Source organism: Miscanthus floridulus, chromosome 19 (assembly GCF_019320115.1).
Source record: "Miscanthus floridulus cultivar M001 chromosome 19, ASM1932011v1, whole genome shotgun sequence".
In the NCBI taxonomy this organism is placed as follows: Eukaryota; Viridiplantae; Streptophyta; class Magnoliopsida; order Poales; family Poaceae; genus Miscanthus; species Miscanthus floridulus.
This window is the reverse complement of record NC_089598.1, coordinates 91,821,281-91,843,086: the sequence shown is the minus strand read 5'-3', so window position 1 is coordinate 91,843,086 and position 21,806 is coordinate 91,821,281.

Genomic DNA, 21,806 nt, shown 5'->3' with positions numbered 1-21,806 from the left:
GCGACGCGGTGGCTCAAGCGACTGTGGCATGACAAAGGTGTGCTACGGGACAGCAGCTGGTCGCGGTCTGGCCGAATTCTCTATAGTGGCGAGGAGCGGGGAAGGGAGGGTGGTGCTATCACTACAGTGGGTGGGCATGCAGGGCAAAGGAACAAACGCCAGGGCGATGCACAGTGGAGGAAGAGGAGGGGTGCCAGCGACTGCGGTAAAAAAGAAGAAGGCGCTGCTGCACACAGGAAAGGCAGCGAGCATGAGAGATAGCTAGTGTAGACAAGGCTTGCTGGCACAACAGCACAAGCAGATGTAGACAGAGGCATTGATTGCTGCGAAATGATGCGACAAAGCAGGCAGATACAAGCAAGGCAGCCCACAGAAATAGAAAAGGAGGAAAATAAGAGTGTTCGACCAACTTTCATCAATGCAGGAGCAGCGTAGAGATAATGAAGAGGCAGACAAATGGAGGCAGGTGAGGATGAGACCGTGCAAGGCAGTCAAAGAGACAAGACAAGAGGCATTGAAAAACAGGCGCGTGAGATAGATCGGGGAAAAGAAAAAGGACCTGCTACATGCTTGAATGCTCGGTGCGACTATCGCTCATATAAAAATATCAGATGGGATAGCTCATACTCGTACCATGCCATGGAACAAAATATTAAGGCATTATGTAATTCTTTTGCACAAAACAAATCACCATGAACAACGTTTTAAAATATAATTCCTGATTTTTACCGTTGACGCGAAAAGCTGGTTTTAAAAATTTTTAAATCCAAGAAAAATTATTTCGAAAATTTTTCTTAGACCTAAATTGCGGTGCTAAGCAAGTTCATAACACTAGGGGTGTTACACCGAAGATGTCGAGTTATTTGTTGAGGGGGAGAGTAGTGCTCCGTAGATTAGAAAAAACTCGTGTTGGGTACTTGGCAATTTTTGTTGAACACTTGTAGCTATGGTATGTTTTTGTTTATATTTGATATAAACCATCCGATCCATGGTGTGTAGCTGAGTCCCTAGCCCTAACTAGCTTGTTAATCGTAATGCGAGGCGCTAGGGCTGTGTGTGTGGGAAGAATAGGGCATCACTAAGGAACCGCTGCCGACCACCCATGATGCAGAGGGTGGACGCTCATGCACATGAAGGAAGAAGTCAGAGACATGGTGGTTTTTGGAGGCATCCAAGCATCAACATGTTTGATCAGGTATTTGTGTTAGGCATAGTTGGCGTGTCATCTTTGAGATGTTGTACGCAGAATCAGAATCGCTTAGCGGAAAAGTGTGGAGAAAACAATGTGGAGAAACATCAGTGTAAACAACTTTATTGAATACTTAAATATGAAAGGTACATATATTTGAAGTGGATGCTTCAGGGGTAGAAACATCTAAGCATGTCGACGTGCCAAGAGTTTGTGACATCTCTTTCATCCATATCACATAGTCTGTAAGACCCTGGTCGGGTGACTGGCTTGACGATGAAGGGACCGTTCCAAGGTGAGAAGAGCTTGTGCATGTAACACCCCTAGTGTTATGGACTTAGTTAGCACTGAGGTTAAGGCCTAATAAACTCTAGCGTATATGTTTTCTAGGATTTTAAAAATAAATTCTCACATGAAATGGTAAGGAGAACCTGGTGTGACTTACTTTTGTGAATAAAAGAATCAAATAAGTGTTGCTAATCAATTTTTTATGGTACTTAAAAGCTTTTAAATAATCTTGGGAACAAAAGTTGTTTAGGGTTTGTTTTGGAAAAATATGAAGAAAGTGCTTAAAATGTCTGATAGCAATTCTAGCAAATAAATAGTGAGTGGCTTGCCCTATTTAATTAAGCATGAAAAATCATGTTTATAAACAAAAATAAAATATAACTTGTATTTAGTACTTAAATAAAATTTGAAGTACAAGTTGGTTTGGTGAATATATATTGTTCAATAGTATTTTTGATAGCTTGAGAATTGAATGTGGAATTCAATTTCAGCTTCTAGAACTAAAATGACCTAAGTCAAAAAACCTAATGACAATGCCGTTTTGGCATTTAAATTTTGATTAAATTTCTTAAGCACTAGATCCATGTTTTCGTACCGTTGGTTGCACCATAACGAGTACCTTGACATGGTGTAGTTCATGGACTAGTTTGGTTTTGCGTTGGCATTGCAAAATTGCACAAACTTCGTTGAAATGAGCAGTAGACCATGTTGTTAGCGCTCTATTCGTGAATCGGTGTTCAGCGTGACGAACTCATGTTGGCATCCTTTTATCTGCCTCTCTAGTTGCTGTCTGGTCGTAAGGATTGCTTTGCTAGGTCACTGTTAGTATTGGCTTTAGGTTAGTGGAATTGGTTGAACCCCAATCGTGTTGATCAGTAGCCTTTGCTTCACTTTAAAATACATGCACAACACCGATTGCAGTCATTCGGTCTGAGTCTGCAGTCATCGCGTGTGCGCGAGCGCTGCTGGCGCCGAGCCCAAGTAGTGGCTGGGCTGTTGCTGCTAGTCAGCTCGCACGGGCGGTCTGTGCCACGCGGCGTCCCTAGCCCTATGTTGGCTGGTCTTGACTGCCTGCGGCCTGGCTCCCGCTATTGCTCAGTGTGCGCGCTACACTTGAGTGGCAGGCCACTGTGCCGTATGAAGGGGCGAGTTGCGGCTATGGCTGCCCTTGCTTGGCCACCGTGGCACTCGCTCCACCCTCCAATTCACCTACCGCGTTGAGCCTTCGGGCATGCGCCACTGCCTACCGTGTATGGGTCGACTGGCCTCGATCATAGTGGCGATGGTGATGCCTCTTTGCCTCGCCTTGCCCCGCTAGCCGACACCGGTGAGCCCCGCTCGGGTCCTGCCACTACATTCCAAGCATTTCGCGCCAAGGCTCCATGTCTCGCCATCTGTGCGCATGTGCTTGTGCTGCACCCATCGATTGGAGTCGCCCTGTCTTAACCTACTCGGGCACACTCGTGTGCCCTCTCCACGACGGTACAGTGCATGGGACGACCACTCCTTCTTCCCTCCTAGCGTTAGTGAGCTTTGCCACATAATTCCTTGCTCTAGTGGGTAGCTTAGGAAGTCGGCTAACCATCTCTTTCCCTTTAAGCCCGGTAGAGCACTACCGACAAGCAATTTGGCATTTTGCTCATCATTAGTCATGTGCCCTGCTGAGCCGGTAGGTCTAGGGGTAAGGCCCATAGGGTTGATAGCAGTTTAATTGCTCATAACCCTAAACTCGCCTTGACTCCCTCTATCCGGTGCTCATGCTATTTTGGCCAGGGTACTCATCGGTGGTGTGGTGACGCGTCGGTGTCCGCCTCGGAGCATCGTTGCTGGGCTCGCGCGCACGTGGCCAGGTCATCTCGACCCTCCTCTGCTTCAACCGTCACCTCAACACGGACCGTGGTGAGCCTCTTATGCTTTCCCGCCGTCTCTATTCTTCGATTAGTGCCCTAGGTCATCGGAACGGTCGCACCGCTGCATGGTTCACCCCAACATCGAGGATAGCCTTCGGTAGTGCATCATCGAGTATCCTTCCGCTTTGCATTGCTGCGCGTTGGCCCAGAGGTCCTAATCGGTTGGTTAGATGTGCCGATTAGGCCCTTAGTTGGCTGGCTTAGCCACATAGTGCCGACCAAGGCCACGCTAGCGAGCGCGGTGGCATCGGGGACCATCCCATTGTGAAGATGGGATAGTTCGGGGGCTGGGTTGCAAAACCGTTGTCATTAGGAATAGTGCGCATAGTAGTCATTAATATCTAAATGCTTAGGGGGGTTTCTGCAAAAAAAATCATCACGTGCGGGCCTCCCGGTTTGGGCCGTCGCTGGTCCATCGTGCTGCACATGAGGCCACACCCTGCACTGGGCTGCCGGGTCTGAATTTGGTTGCCGCCGGCCCTTTTCGTTTCTCTAAGCATTTTTATTTAGTTTCTAAGGCAAACTTGTAAATTCAATATAAATTTGTGTAGTTGGCCAAAAATTATGAAACTAATTTTATTAGGTTCCTAAAATCATGATCTACCTGTTAATATATCTTGTTCACATAGTTTCATAGTATTTTCAGGAGTTATCTAATTGAATTGAGAAGCTTAATATTGTTAAGATATAAACTTATAGGAAGTTTTGTATTAAATTGGTAATTGTGTTGGCTCTAAAAATTTCACAGTAAATTCTTAATATTATTAGGTGTTCACTGTAATTTTTGTAGCTCCATAATAAGTGGCTTGCTAAGATAGCTAAGGAGCCCTAGTTCAAATATATATATATATATATATATATATATATATATATATATATATATATATATATATATATATATTAAATCAATGAAATAAAGAAACACCATGAAAGTATAAAGCTAAAACACTTGTTGGGAAATAACGCCTTATTCGACAACATGGATACGTGGCCTAGTACATTAGTCATTAGAGCTAGCTTGTTAGCATGAGAGGCATAAACGTATTTTCAGAGTTGCGGTTGTCATTGATTAATTATGTCTCTGCATTGCATCCACATATATCATAATAGGAATAATGATGGATCGTGGAGTCGACTGGAGTAGCAGAAAAGATGGTGCCTTGATGATCGTGTCACTATGATGGAGTGCTAACTTTTGGTTATATCTTACCCAGGCAAGCCCCAGTTCATGACCCCTATTATTCTACACTTTTATTTTATGCTTGTGCATTAAGTTTAAATGAGTTGAATGAAGTCCACTTGCATATATATATATATATATATATATATATCAATGAGTCCTACTAGTAAGTTAGGATCATCTAGATTGCTATGCTATAGGACCTGGTAGAAGTTGAGTGATTACCAGTCACTCGCGAGAGATAGGAAAAGATATCATTGTTACTATTATCATACTACCATCACATAGAATATATATATATATGGTCAATAATTGGAGACCGGGTGGGACCGTATGTGGACTTGGTTAGGCAATTGAGTGAGGCTCTGGTTGCATTTGTTCCGCCTATGTCGGTTGAGGACCGTTCGTTGCTGTTGATGGTAGTCAGGTCACAGACTTATTATCCTGAGTACATACTTGCTTATGGGAGCGAGAAGGCTCATTGTGCTCTTGTCGTGGGTTCTGGCTCTTTCTAGACCGACTGATTGGAGGTGGGAAAATGTGGACGTCTAAGCACCACACTGAGACCAGGTCTCTAGTGTGGAGGCTTGGAGTCCAAGTTTGGACGAGGACCTGGACCACTCAATAGGAGTAAATGGGTTGGTCTCGTTGGTGCCTAGGGTACAAGTGAGGCATGTGTTTCGGAGTACCCAGCTAGGATACTTTGATTCGTGAATCGTTGTTTCTGTGAACGGTACCGACTTGGCTATGGTCTAGCACTATAGTAAGAACTAGAATAAGAAAGATGGTAAAATGGTTCTGATCGCTTACCACATACTTGAAAGTAGCTTAGGTGCTTACTTATAATGATTAGCTAATTAACTAAAAATAACTGCTAAAAACTTAGAACATAAGGATGCACCATTAGTAATGCTTCTTGCTAATGCAATAAAACTAGCAAGCCAAATAAGCCTTGCATATCCTTGGAGTGTTTTATTTTCCTGCTGTCAGGTAAGTCTTGCTAAGTACAATCGAGCACTCAGGGTTTTATTCCCCCTGTTGCAGGTGACAGGTGGATACTAGAGCTGAGTCTTCTATGGAAACCTTCTGGTGGGCTCAGAGAGGATTCCTTTCGCGCTACGATCGTAGTGTTTATTTATAACCCTCACTAAAGGTTTTCATAAGAAAAGATGTAGAATCTGCTAGCATATCTTGTATAGAAATGTCCACTACGTTAATGCTTCACCATGTCATTAGATTAATCTTTGTTTTTGCTATAACTCTGATCATATGTTTAATTTATGTTGTTGCATTCAACTTGTTTAAGTACTCTGATGTTGTAATAAAGTGATGTAAGAAATGGCTAGGAATATTGTAAGCTTTATCCTCTCGTTTATGATCCTGATGAAAAATGTGGATTTTTGAGTTCTCTCGTTGGGTGTGCTTAACGGAATGATCTGAATTAGTGCGCTCCCCTAGGTACTTATTGTCTAATGGTAGATAGGTACTCTTGGGAGGGCATTGGCCCTTGGGTGAGCCACAAAGACATACTTGACTGAGATGCATCTTTCATCGTAGAAATTCTAGAAGTCACTACCGGTGAACGTGGATCCCAGGTCGGTGATGATGCTATTCGGCAGGCCGAACCGATGGATTATGTCATCGAGCAGGTCGGCTGCTTTCTTCACTATAGCTTGGACCAGGGGTTTGTATTCGATCCACTTGGAGAATTTATCAATACAGACGTAGACCCAGCGAAAACCTCTCGGCGTGGGCTTAAATGGCCCAATCATATCCAGTCCCTAGCATGCAAAGGGCCATGATGCAGGGATCGTTTGTAAGACCTAAGCTAGGATGCGGATTTGTTTGGCAAAAAACTGGCAGTTCTCTCATCGACGAACGAGTGCTTTAGCATTAGCTATGGCTGAGGGTCAATAGAAACTAGCTCAGAAAGCCTTTTCGACCAATGTTCTAGAGGCGGCATGGTTGCCACAGGTGCCTATGTGGATCTCCTTGAGTATCTTCTCGCCTTCTTCCATAAAGAAGGTATTATGGAATTGACTTTGTCAAAGAAGCTAAAGAACGAGTTCAAATCATTCAAGAACATATAGAAGCCGCTCAATCAAGACAAAAGAGTTATGCAGATAAGAGGAGAAGTCCTATTATGTTTCAAGTTGGAGATTATGTGTATCTAAAGGTATCCACAATGAGGAGAGTACAAAGGTTTGGAGTGAAGCGAAAACTTGCTCCTAGGTATATCGGACCATATCAGATCATTGCACGAAAAGGACCAGTAGCCTACGAAATCCAGTTACCTCTGGAAATGAAAGCTATATTCAGTGTTTTTCATGTCTCCCAACTCAAGAAATGTCTTCGTGTGCCCAAAGAAGCTATTGAACCCACTAGTATCAAGATTTAGTCGGATTTGACCTATGAAGCAAGACCAATTCGAGTGCTTGAAGAAATGGAAAGAGTGACTCATAGCAAAGTCATCAAGTTCTACAAGGTGATTTGGAATAATCATAGTGAGCAAGACGCTACGTGGGAACGTGAGGACTATCTTCGTGAGGTTTATCCGGGTTTCTACGAGGAATGGTAGGTTGTGCAATCTCAGGACGAGATTTCTTTTAGAGGGGTAGGGTTGTAACACCCTAGGTGTTAAGCATGCATTTGACCTTGACATTGCATGATCACAAGCATCATTGATCATGCATGATCATAAGCAATGTATTCTATCTATGTTGGATTATATTGCATGTATTGTTACTTAATTACCTTACTTATGATAGGGTTTCCTTGTAACCAATGTATGAAATGCTTGTGTGACCTTAGGAGTACCTTAAACATGTTTAGAATATCACATAGAACAACTTTGGTATTCATGACTAAGGTTAGTTTGGTCTCTAAGTACTAGTTATAGTGTAAGTCATCATTTTAAAGTGGTATGTTGGACCTAGGTTGAACTATGTCATAGAGTCTTTGCATGGCAAAGCACCCTTAAGCAAAGTTGTAGTATTTAAGTAGAGAAACAAATTTTATTTTTGGGTCATGAACTAATTCAGTGCATAGATTGGTCATTTTGAGCTCATAAAAATTAGCAAAACACATGTTTTCAACACTTAGAAATTTTCTAAGTCAAAGTGCGTTTACAGTTTCACCATGCTGACTTTGTGATGATTTTACTTCCTAACCGTTGAAAATTAGACCTTGATCTTTTAAGAGAAGTCGGAGCTGGTGTATAGGGCTACAACTTTTGTTAAGGAAGATTTCGCTAATGAGCCATGGATTAGGAGTTTGAGCTTTGTCAAATGGCGATGTCAGGCTTAGGCATGGGTTCTGATGGCCTATTTGGCCTGGCCATCAGTGGCTGACCGGCGTAGGACCTGGCCATGGCGTGGCGGCCATACAATGTCGATGGCTCGGCCGGTCAGGCCATGATGCACCATCACACGCGCAGCGCTCACTCGTTCACTCCCATGTGCTCTCATTTCCCCTCCTTGCCTCCTCCTTCGCTTATTCCTCCGCCTGCAGCAGCGCAGCGCTCGCCACCGACACCTTGCCGCCCACTCGGCCTCGCATTGCGCTTGCGTTGCTCCTTTGCCACCGTCGTAGCTCCATCGTGCTCCCATCGCCTCATCACACCACCTTGACTAGCTAGCAGCGCACTATAAGGCCTCCTAGCAGCGTCGTGGCCATCGTCGTCGTCACGCCGCCGTGCCACGCCGCACGTGACCAGACCGCCTCCGACCGCCATTCGCCGTGATAGTGTGTGCGCTAGACTCGCCATAGGATGTAGAAGCTCCACTGTACCCTACATTGGGCTGTCTCAATCAGCTCCAGCGGCTCGTCGTAGACCCACGTCCATCGTGCCACCATGAACGTCGCCGTCACCTTTTGCGTCCGCAATTGATCCATCTAGATAGCTCAGTGTGTGCGGAATATCATGGGGAAGCTTGTAGTGCCGGTGCTATCACCGGAGAGCTCACTGTCGACGAACTCTAGCTAGCCAGCTCCACTGCTCTATTTTGGTGTCACTGACGCGCGGGTACGGCTGACTCAGGGGTCCCAGCTGTCAGTGGCTTAGGTCTAGATGCTAGTTCATTTATTTCATAAATGTATGTCAACTTTGAAAAATCATAAGTGGAGTTGTAGATGTCCAATTCTTGTGAACCAAATTTTGTTGTAATCCTCATGAAGTGTAGTATTTTATAAAAATATGAAATGTACAGTTTCTAGTATTTTTCATGGTGATTAAAATATATTTAGATAAGTGCTTTTTGAATGTTGGCAATCTTGTAAAATAGATATCTTGAGCTACAAAAGTCATAAAATTATGCTTGTAATTTTGTTGGTCTTGTGTTGGCATGCCCTAGCTAGAAAAAATAATAAGCTTGCTGTAAACTTGATTGAAGTAGAGTCTTTCTATTTATCTATTAATAAATAGCATTTTCTGAGGAAAATTGTAGGGATACAAATATGTAACATATTGCTATGAAAATTTTTGTATAGTAGTATGGCACTAATATGAAGCTAGAGAAAATATATAATATATTGTTTGACACTTTTTTATAGGGTTAACTATTTTCACTAAAATAGGACTTGCTAGCTTGTCATTTTTATAAAGGAAGTTATTTATGGTCAAATGTCATGAAATTTTTACAGTAGTCTATTGGGAGAACTTGAAAGCCACTGTAATGTTATGAGAATTTATTGTGCATATTTGGTATATGTTTGTTTTCCCTAATTATCTAATTAAATTAATAAAGGCATTCAAATGAATAGTTTGGGCTTTATCATTATGTTTTATTGTGTGTATTTAGTATTCTTGAACTATTGGTATACTTGGTGATGTCAAATTTGGAATGCTTATATGTAGTAAAAATATTGTTGCTATAATTCGAGTTAGAAGTGTTTTTGGACAGATTCTGTTGTTGGGTATGTTGCATAGTCAAAATGATGTTTACTGTAGAAATAGTTAATAACAAAGTTGTAAGGAACTTCTTCATCTATCTTGTGTTAAAATTTCAGGGCAATAGGACAAAGGGTTTAGGAGTTATATCTATTTTAAATTAGTCTCCCGAAATGCTTGTTCTCTAAAATGTCTGGACAACACTTGATAGATTGTCTATTTTGGTTAGGATAGAGTGTGAATTAGTTTTTGGTGATTAAATAAGAGTTGTAGACAATTTTATAAGATTTCCAGAAAGTCTAAGATCACAGCATTTGAATGAGTAGAACTTCAGTTATGATGTAAACTTGTAACTGCCATTTGTAGCTTAGAAATTGCCTTGTGTTGAAATTTGTAAGTAGATAGAGAAGAGATATGCACCTACTCAGTTAGCATTGTGTTGAAATTTGTAAGTGTTGAAATCGCTGTAGTAAATGATGGAAATGTTGGTTATGAGATTATGAAAGAACTCAACTGGATATGGTTATTATTGTGATGACTTAATGATACCAACATGTTTGGCATATGATAGTTGCTAATCTAGTATGAGATATGATTAATAACTGGTGATTCACATTTAAAGAGATATTGGATAACTTATGCTTTTTATGCAAATATTGTCTACCAACGCTACTTATAAAGCCTTGCATACTCCTTGGTGTCTTAGTATTTTAGTTGAACGGGTAAGTCTAGCTGAGTATCTTCTCGTACTCAGGGTTTTATTCACATTGTTGCAGATAATGTTATGTATCACGACTATTGCAAGAACTACTTTGCTCCTACAGTGGATGAGGACTAGGACCATGGGCTTGGTCACTCTGTATATCATCTCACCCTTGTGCTTTTGGTTGGAGATGACTATGAAACTGGCTTTGTATTAAACTATGTGTGATGTCGATGTTAAACTACTTTGCTTCCACTACTTTCGAACTTGGTTTGTAATAATTATTCGAACTCTGATGTATGAGAAATATTTGTGAACTATGATGTAACATATGACTGGTTATGTTAAATCTCTACGATCTTGGTTTGTATGTTGGTTGTTTGAGATCCTTCGTGATTTCATCAGACTACCAGGTTTATATGGGCTCAAGTATGACGGTTTGATTGCTTCGGTAATTGCTATTGTACTTGTGCTCTTATAAATTGGATGGTTCTATGACACCGATGGTTGTGGGCCTCTTGTGGTATAGCTTTCCATGGAGCTGCTCGTGTCGGAGCCCTTTGGTGAAGGTGGCGATGGCCTCGGCGTCGGTGATGTTGGTTATGGAGTTTCTTGTCTCCGAGAAGCGCCTGATAAAGTCGGGCAGGAACTCCTTGGAGGACTGATGAAGCTTCTCCAGGTCGAACTTGGTGCCACGCTGCTCGCACGTGGCCATGTAGTTGTCGGTGAAGACTTTCTCAAGGTTGTCCTAGGATCGGATGGAGTTCTCCCGCAGGCTGAGGAGCCGTTTGTTTGTAGACTGCTTAAGCATGACGAGAAGATAGTTTGCCATGACATCTTCGTCTCTGCCCGCAGCTTTCACAACAATCTCGTAGAGAGTTATCCACTGAGCGGTGTTGGCCTTTCCGTCATAGGTGTTAACACCAATGACCTTGAAACCAATGGGCCACCGGACGGCTCGGAGCCTTTCGGTGAAGGAACGAAGTCTTGATGTGTCGGAGGGAAGTGGTAATTGATGGGCAGCAAATCCCTCATGTTCGGCGTCAAATTGCTGGCGACGCTCCATCTCTGCTTCATAATTAAATCTTTCTGACCACAACTTAATTAAGGGGGTGTTTGCAACTGCTTTGCTCCTGTTTTTATAGCTCCATTCTAGTTCTATGTTGTCAAACACTCTCAGCTCTCAGAACTTCGCTCCAAGAAAAAGGTAGAGCTAAGAGATAATTTCACGTTTTCTCTAAGCACCTCAAGACATACTCTAATTTTTAGAGTTTTATATCTCCATATAGAGATAATTACCCACTTGCCATTCATTAATAACTGTTTTGGTTTGTTTTCCATACGCGGCCCTTCCTTCTCGGCCCAACATAGCTCTTTGCGTACCCTTGCATGACCGGGATAGAGTCGATAGCCTTGAGATTGACACGACCGTGGGTGGCCATGCCCAGTGAAACAACCCCAATTTCCGCGATGGGAAATCCACAGAGTCGAAGTGTAATAAGACCGCTATAGATCATATTACCCAGATTCCAGTCGAATATCACATCCATACAATGATAATATCAGAGTACAAATAGTGCGGAAGTACATAGATTATTACATCGCCGTATTGGCGGAATCAAAAGTAGCATTCATTCAGAACAGCTTGAAGATAAGATTGCCAAACTCGAGCGTAGGCACGAACCCCTCATCCGTCAAACTCCTCGAAGCTATACTCCTCAGCTGAACCTGTGTACCAAAATTTATCAGTACGATTTGTACTGGCCACTCCCAACCCTATGAGCATTGCTTTGTGGAAATTGGATGCAAGTTGGGTATAAGCAAAATGAACCTATAAGGCTGGGGTTTCCTATGCAATAGCATATCAAGTAAATAGTAATATTTTGTCAAGTTTTAACACCATACCCACACACACATTCCATTCCTTTCCCTTTTCCAAGCCAGGTTTCGATCCTAGGATCGATAAACCACCATCTCCACACCGTCACCATACCACAGCCATACCATCGCTCATTCGACAGGCCAACTCCCTCTCGGCACTGTCTCAAGGCCCGTAGCCCCTGGCTACGACCGACACTCTCTCACGGGGGAAGAAAGAGAAGGACTCATCTCACTATCTAGTTTAAGCGAAACCCAGGAAAGGTCCATAGCCGACAAGTCGGCACATGTATCGATCGATCAACCATACACTCTACAGAGGTTTTACATAACCACAAGATCCGCCTTCCTTGCTGACCGTCGTCAACTAGGCTAATTCCGGCTGCTTGCTAGCCTAGGATAATGCCACTCTACCATTCAGCCATGGTTCACCCCAAGTCAAGTCTGGGGTGGCTGAAACTGTGAGTCATGAGCCGGGTCCACAAGGTCTCCATGAAGTCTCGGAAGGGTGTGGGGGAAATCCTCCGCGCCCCGTACCTCCTTACACTGTCCGCTATCAACCTAGCAGTAGTGGCAATATCCTACCAAGTAGTCCAGCCGTCCCGCACCATATAGGGCGAGTGGTACGTAAGGCTTCCTGGTGAATCTGAGTACTAGTAAGTCCTTAGGGATGACCAAGCCAGAATGTCTCCATCAGGGTTTCCATTCATCGTGCCACCATAGCACCTCCATCCTGGGCTCCACCCGTCATAGGTTCACACCTAGGTCCACCTCATATACCATTTACCCACCACAGGTATCCATTTTCCAGGGGTGCCCAGGTAGCATCCCATAGCAAGACTTGCCCCAGGCTCATCTTATACTCCAACTTGGTCGACACAACCCTCACCCTCCACACACCCAAGTCACACACGCAGCACTCTCCCCATAGTCCAGGTAACACTAGTTTCCACCACGCACGTAGTAGAAGCGTAGTAGAAGTATAAGTAATGAAATATATAGCAGTAAGCGTGTGTCTAGCCTAATAGCAGGGTATGCAGGGGTAAGGTTGCATCAATGTAAAGGCTTTCAAGCAAGCATACTACCATGCAAGTCCTAGCATAATATAATTGTAGCAGTAAAGTAAAGCGATAGCAGTTCTATATTAGCCATGCGTAATAGGTGCTACGAGATTGGGTGGGATGTGGCACCTTCAGTGTAGTCGTCTCCGCTCTCCTCATGGTACTCACGGTCCTCGTCCGTCCGGTTCTCCTCTGAGTCTGCAAATGACCGTATTATAGTCGCGTTAGCGACGTCTATAGAATAGCACAAAGAAGCAATGAAAATTCAAAAGAGCTAAATGCACTCAAACATGGGTCCATTACATAGAGCTCGATTTTAGATGAATTTTGGTCCTGGTTTCGTATTTTTCCGAGGTTGTATGAATTAGTTATGAATTTCTGAAGATTAAATCTATTTCTAAAAATGGAAAAAGGCTGAATTAATCCTGGGCTGACACGTGTCATGCTGGGGTTGGTCCACGTGGCTTGCTGACGTCAGCATGATATCAGCATCACGGTTCCGAGCTGACAGGTGGGGTTTAGCTGACGTCAGCATGACGTCGTCAATGTCATGCTCACCGACAGGTGGGGCCAGAGGCTATTGAGTCACTGACAGGTGGGTCCGGTCAAAGTCAACGGCGAGTCAACAGTCAACGTCTTCTGTCAACGGTCAAGGTCACTGACGTGTGGGGCCAGGGCTACTGACGTCATCAGTTGATGTCAGCATGACGTCACCTTGGCTATGCTGGCTTCTGACATGTGGGTCCCACGTGACGTCATCATGACGTCAGCATCTGACGTGTGGGTCCAGGGTGTCCGTGTCACTGACAGGTGGGGCCAGGTCAACGGTCAGCATTGACCTGTCAACAGTCAATACGGGCTGGGTCCTAGCTGGGCCGGTTGTTCTTCGGGTTGGGCCGGTCTGGGCCGGGCCAGGCCGTACACATGGCACGCTGTGACGCGGCCATGTCACGGCTGTGGGCTCTTACTGGGCCATGGTCCATGGCTGCGGTCTATGGTGGACTAAGTGGTGCTGGTCCATGGACCACAGACTGGTCTATGGTGGACCGAGTCCACCCGTCGCCTCCCAGGCGTGGTCCAGGTACTCCGGGTGCACGCGCAGGTGGCCGGCGAGGGGGGGGTGTTCCCCTGTTTTTCCCACGGTGGTGCTCCTGCCGGCGGCGATCTTCACTGATGAGCCTCTATGGCGAGGCTGGTGTCTGATTGGTGTGGGGAAAAGTTTCCCCAGGCCACGGTGACTGCGTCTACGGGGTCAAGGTGGCGACCAGAGCTCCCCAAGGTGCTGGCCATGGCGAGCGGCGGCTCGGCAGGGCTCGTCGGTGGTGAGGTCGCGCATGCCGGCTCTCCGATGGCTAGTGCTGGGCAGATGGGGCTTCTACGGTTGTCCCGTGGGTGCACGACGAAGGCGTCCAGGGCTCAAGCGGGGCTTCGGACTCCTAGGTGGCCGTTTGGGGCTCCAGCGGCAGCCTCGGTGCTTTCTTCCTCTCCTTCCTTCCCCTTCTCCCTCCTCTCCCTTGGTTCCGGTGCGCAGCGTATGGCCACCAAATGGCGGCCGGTGACGGACGATTGCTAGGGCTCTAGGGCTGGGGCTCTTATAGCCGGTGCTCCGAGCCCCACGGCGGACAGCTGAGGATTGCGCCGAGCGCATCGAGCGGCTTGCGGGGCGTGGGTGGTTGGCATGGCGTTGGCGTGGGCGCTGCGCCAAGGGGGGACAAGGCCATGGCTCGGGCGTGACCCCCTGGCCCGCTCTGCACTCGCTGTCGGCCTTCGGTCGGCTGATGGTTCGGCGCGGCGTGGGGAAGATGAGCAGGGGATGGCTAACGGGTGGGGTTCGCTGGCAGCGACTGCGACGAAGGGAAGAGGGGCGCGCGGGTGAACAGCGCGCGGCTGACGCGTGGGCCCAAGTGGCAGCGGCAGCTGGTGGGGCTGGGCGCGCGGGCGGCCGCGGTAGCCTGGGCCTGCTTGCTGGGCCTGCATGCGCGCGCTGGGCTGGCTGGGCCGAGCGGCTGGGCTGCGAGGCCTTCTTCTCCCTTTCTTCTTTTCTTTCTGTTTTTCATTTCCTTTCCATTGTTTAAATTCAAATTTGGTTTAGAATTCAAATTTAAAACTGAGGTAACTTGTTCATTGGAATTTAGGGAATTTTATTTAATAATAACTTTATGGAATTGTTAAGCATAACATAAAGCAATGAGAATCCAAATCACAATTTAAGTTAACATGTATGCAACATCTATTTGATAGAAATTAAATAACCATAATCAACATATGACATGCTATGCTTATGTGTTGACTTAGGTTGGGTTACTTCTAATGCAACTCCTGGGTTGGGTTACTTTACATGACACTCATCATCACATGGAAGTTTTTAGAAAAAATTTGTAGTTGGTATTTTTGGTGTGTGGATTTTTTGGGTTGTTACAGTCCTACCCCCTTAACAAAATCTCATCCTCGAGGTTAAAGCGTAACATACTCTTCAAAGAGGTAAGGATATCGTAGCCAGAGGTTAGACTCTTTCTCCCATGTTGCTTCTCTCTCAGTGTGATTACTCCATTGGATCTTGCACATAGGAATAGTCTTGCTTCGGGTTTCTTTGGTATCTCTGCCCAGAATTCTGATAGGATGTTCTTTATACTCAAGTGTATCTTGGATGTCAAGTGTACCCGTTGGGACTGCTTCCTCGGGTACTCTTAAACATTTGCGTAGCTGGGATACATGAAATACGGGATGTACACCCGTCAATTCCTCAGGTAACTCAAGTTCGTAGGCGAGCTTTCCAATCCTCTTGCAAATCTTGTATGGGCCAACAAATCTAGGGGCAAGCTTCCCTTTCACATGGAATCTGATAGTCCCACGTAGCGGGGATACCTTGAGATAGACGAAGTCTCCCACATTAAACTCAAGTTCTCTTCTTTTTTTGTCAGCATAGCTCTTGTATCGACTTTGAGCAATTCTCAAATTCTCCTTTACTTGAGCAACTCCTTCTTCCACATCTTGAATCTTAGCGGAATCAAAGAATGATCTTTCTCCTGGTTGGGACCACATCAAAGGTGTCTTACAAGGTCTGCCATACAGAGCTTCAAACGGCGACATCTTGATACTGGCTTGATAGCTGTTGTTGTAAGAGAACTCTGCATAGGGTAAGCATTTCTCCCAATTAGATCCATAATTCAGCACACTAGCGCGAAGCATGTCTTCTAAGATCTGATTTACTCGTTCTGTCTGTCCATCTGTCTGTGGGTGGTAAGCGGTACTGAAATCAAGTTTGGTTCCAATGGACTTGTGCAGAGCTTCCCAGAATTGGGACACAAATTGAGGACCACGATCAGATACAATACTAGAGGGTGCTCCATGCAGTCTGAGAATATGCTCAATATATAGATCCGCTAATTTTTCTGCATTGGTCTTGGTCTTTACTGGTACGAAGTGAGCAATCTTGGTCAAACGATCAACAATCACCCAGATGGAATCATTGCCTTTCTGTGAACGGGGCAATCCAATTATGAAATCCATGGATATGTTCTCCCATTTCCACTCAGGAACGTCAAGAGGCTTTAGCAATCCTGTAGGCCTTTGATGTTTAGCCTTGACTCTGTTGCAGGTGTCACAACATGCCACATGTCCTGCAATGTCTGTCTTCATGCCTTTCCACCAGAAGTGTTTCTTTAGGTCTTGGTACATCTTTGACCCTCCAGGGTGAATACAGTATTTGGAATCATGAGCTTCCGACAGAATTTCCCCTCGTAGTACTGGGTCAGATGGAACGTAGATTCTGTTCTTGAACCAGATGGTTCCTTGTTCATCTTCTTGGTGGTTGGTCTTGTAGCCTATTTTCATCATACCACAGAGATATTCAATCTCCTCACAATTTTTCTGAGCTTGACGGATGCGATCTGTGAGATCATACTGTATGCGGAGCTCATTTAGCAAGCCATGCGGTAGTATCTCAAGTTGGAAATTATCAATCTCTTCCTTGAGCTCAGGTGGTACAGATTCAGTGATCAAGGTGTGATGGTAACTCTTGCGACTGAGAGCATCTGCGACTACATTAGCTTTTCCCGGATGATAGTGAATTTCCAGGTCATAGTCCTTGATCAACTCTAGCCATCGGCGTTGCCTCATATTCAGATCTTCTTGAGTAAAAAAGTACTTCAAGCTCTTGTGATCGGTATAGATATCACACTTGTTACCTATCAAGTAGTGCCTCTAGATCTTCAAGGCATGCACAACTGCTGCTAACTCAAGATCACGAGTTGGATAACGGTTCTCGTGTACTTTCAACTGTCGAGACGCATATGCTATCACTCTTCCATTTTGCATCAGTATGCAACCAAGTCCTTGGCGGGATGCATCACAATAGACCATGAAATCTTTGCTGATATCAGGCAATGCTAACACAGGAGTTGTGGTAAGCTTCTGTTTCAATTCCTGGAAGCCTTGTTCGCACTCGGGCGTCCATTCAAACTCTTTGGTCTTCTTCAGAAGGTTGGTCATCGGACGGGCTATCTTGGAGAAGTTTTCGATGAATCGGCGGTAATATTCAGCCAATCCCAAGAAACTTCTGACTTCTGTCACATTACGGGGTTGTTCCCATTCTTTCACAGCCTCAATCTTAGCTGGGTCAATTGCAACACCTTCAGCTGATAGTACATGGCCGAGGAAGGCAACTTCCTGTAGCCAAAACTCACATTTGCTGAACTTTGCGTAGAGCTGATGTTGGGCTAGTTTCTCAAGTACAGTTCTCAGATGATGTTCGTGTTCTTCAACGGTAGGTGAATAGACAAGGATGTCATCATTGAATACTACCAAGAACTTATCCAGATCATCCATGAAAACCTTATTCATCATGTTCATGAAGTATGCAGGTGCATTCGTGAGTCCAAAGGATACCACAGTGAACTCAAACTGTCCATACCTAGTCACGAAAGCGGTCTTCGGTATGTCACTCTCTCGAATCTTCATCTGATGATATCCAGATCTGAGATCAATCTTGGAGAAATACTTGGCACCTCTAAGCTGATCAAGCAAATCATCAATCCTTGGCAGGGGATACTTGTTCTTGATGGTGACTGTGTTCAAGTTCTGGTAATCAATGCACATTCTCATTGAGCCATCCTTCTTCTTAACAAACAGAACAGGGGATCCCTAGGGTGAAGCATTAGGTCTGATATAACCCTTCGAGATGAGCTCATCAAGCTGTTTCTTAAGCTCAGTCAGTTCATCAACTGACATGCGATAGGGTCTCTTGGCAATGGGTCCTGTTCCCGGTAAAAGATCAATGATGAACTCTACATCATGGTCTAGTGGCATACCCGGTAATTCTTCAGGGAATACATCAGGATAGTCTCTGACCACAGGCACATCATGAACTGTCTTTTCCTTTTCTTGTGATACTGAACTTGCTTTAAGGGCACATAGGATAGAGGTGGACTTTCCAGACTGGGGTTCACATCTAATAATTTGGCCTGATGGATGGGTCACTTGGACGTATCTAGGTGAACATGATATAATACCTCAGTGAATGGTTAGCCATTCCATACCTAAGATGACATCTAGGTTTGTGGAAGGTAACAGGGTTAGGTCGGCTTTAAAGGTAAGACCCTCAATGGTAAGACTCACTCCCTTACAGATGTGGGTGCATTTTAGGTCTCCTAAAGGTGAGCTGGTGATGATAGGCTTTTCATGTGGGGTTACAGGCAGATCATGCTCTTGTGCAAACTTGGATGATATGTATGAACAAGTTGCTCCAGAGTCAAATAGAACCGATGTAGTATTGCCATTAACTAAAAACATACCGTACACAACGTCAGGAGCAGTCTGTGCTTCCTCAGTGTCCAGATGGTTGAGACGTCCACGGGTAGCTAATCCCTTGAACTGAGACTTCTGTGCAGCTGAGTTCTGAGGGCACTCAGCGGCTTTGTGACCTGGTTGGCCACAAGCAAAGCAAGTGAAAGGCGTACCGCCTATAGGGATTGACGCAGGTGCCTTCCAGTTTCCAGTGCTTGGTGCGGAGTGGTTCTGTGCTGGGCGTTCATTCACTGTGCGAGGATGGTTGAAACAGTCCTGACTATTGTAGTCCTGAGCATAACGGTCCTGGGTGTAACGATCCTGAGCAGGGCGGGAGTATTTGGCGGTGTAGCCTCCACTTCCTCTACTCGATCCAGGGTTGTCATCCCTGTTATGGCGAGAGCGTTCCCTAGATGGTGCATCTCTGTGGAACCTCTTGCGATCACGACCACAGAGAGACTCCTTAGGCTTACGTTTCCTATCCCTGTACTCTTCTCTAGCTTCAGCACGGTCCTTCTCAATTTGGATGCAGCGATCCACCAGAGCACGCAATGTGTTGTTCTCAATACTGCCAAACTTCAGCTTGATGTGCGGGTTAAGTCCCTTGCGGTAATAGTACAGCTTCTCCTTCTCAGAGTTCACAACATAAGAAGGTGCATAGCGCAGAAGGTTGGTGAAACGAGTAGTGTACTCAGTCACCCTGTCCTTTCCCATCTTGATGTTGCGGAACTCCTCGGCTTTGGCCTCCATGATACCCTTGGGAATGTGATACTCAGTGAATGCTTCAGCGAATTCATCCCACGAGATGTGGGTAGGGTCCTCATGGGAGTCACTGAAACTGTCCCACTAGGCACGTGCTACACCCGTGAGCTGGTGTGTGGCAGCTCCAACACACTCATCATCAGTGAAAGTAGTGAGGTCAAGCTTTTTCTCCATCTCCTTGAGCCAGTCACCGGCTACAAGCGGGTCAAGATCGGTGCCATCATAGGTAGGTGGCCTTAGCTTCAGGAATCCTTCTAGCTTCCTTTGGAAGTCATTCTGTTGACCTCCCTAGCGACGGTTTGCTCCTTCAACAAGAGCTGCAAGAAGCTAGGTCTGCTGTGCCATCACTTCTGCCAGGTTCGGTGGTGGTGGTGGTGGAATGTTCTCCTCAACAGGTGGCGGTATTCTCCAGGTGGAAAGGTATCCCTCCACATCCACAGCCACAGCCACGACCACGGTTGTTGCCACCACGTCCCCCATTGGGTTCAACTGGTTTAGGGGTGGGCGCACGTCCTCGATTCATTAGGCGATTAGAACGGCGGTTCGGCATCTGCAACACGGACCATAAAAATTTTAGTGCTCGTGCCATAAGTGCTTATAATTCAATTATGATTATATGATTTCGATGATTTAAAGAAAATCATTTATACTATCCAACACTCATTACAAAGAAGCAATAAGATCCATAAGATGCAATAAGATCCAAATCATTCATTACATGGGTTTTATTACATAGCATCATCTCCAGTAGCTACACTTAAAGACGTGCGAGAATCGTACTACGCATAGTGTCTCATAATACATCTCATAAGGGGTACATCGTGGGGTATAACTCATGGAAGCTACTGACATATCTCATGACCACGCAGGGTCATCTACTCTAACTCGTACACCGCAGCTGGGATACGACTGTTCTCGATCTCGATCTCCTTGTCAGACTTGTGAAGTCGGGACACGTACTTCAAGGCCTCGGCGAGCTCCTCAGTAGGCTTAGCTCTAGGTAGGGTAGGGCAGGCGTCTAGGTTGAGGTGACTCGGGGCTAACTCAAACTCCTCTATCCTAGGCTTTATCTTGCTGTGAATCTCCTTGGGTAGCTGATCCCACATACCCTTCATCTCCCTGAGGCGCTTCTTGTCAGACTTCTGCCAAGCCTGCCAAGTCCTCTCGCACTTGTCCTGTAGGTACTCGGTCTGCCTGAGTGCCTCGATTAGCTGACCCTGGTTGTGAACGGCCTTCTTCCGAGACTCCTCCAGCTCCTGGGTCAGGGTCTTGTTCCGAGAGTGAATTTTTAGCATATCAATCCCCTTGGACCTCTCTCTGTCTCCCCTACGGTTGAATTCGGCCTTCTTATCATCCAACTCCCTCTGCAACTCCAAGATCTTGCTGTCGAGGTAGCAGTTCCTGTTGCCTAGGTCAGCTGCTTTGTCCTGTAAGTCAGCGATCTCGGCTCTGTGGACTTCCTCACGACGGTTGAGCTCGTCCTGTAGCTTGGAAACTGCCTCGAGCAGACTAGCTCGCTCCTGTGCTCCCTGTGAGTCTCGCTCCTGGTACTCCCATAGAAGAGCCCGGTCCTGACGTCTCTTCTGCTCAAGCTGGGTCACGTACCTGTCCTGCTCTAGTAGGTGGATAGCCGAGACACGAAGGCATCTGTCCTCCTCTGCAAGGATAACCCTGCTGGCTATGAAACTCTGCTCACTAGGGGTAAGGCTGAGGTCGAGGACCTAGGGAAGTAGACGAAACTCTATCATCTTCAGGTGCTCGTAGTGATCCCTCATCACTCTACGAAGTGCCTTATGTGAGACAGCTCGTAGTCCCTCCTCAACTGTGTCCTCTATGGTCATCTCGGTGAAAGCTAGGACAGAAGGTAAGGTAGTGCTAGCTGGGAACTCGGCTGAGGTGACAACTGGTCCTTTGATTCCTCCTTTCTGAGCTGGCTTTCCGGTGCAGGTGACCTTGACAAGCTCGTCAGGGACTCCTAACATGACGAGAACTCGGCAGAGGGTCTGTGCAAAACCCCCGAGCTCACGTAGGTCAAAGGTAAGCTTGGCGTGGTCCAGAGGTAGCGGTCCTAGTGGCGGCCAGTCGACGTTCGTTGCCATCTGCATGTTTCAAGGGGACAGGTGTTAGCAGGTCAATAATAGATAAGCCTTGCATAAAAGTAAA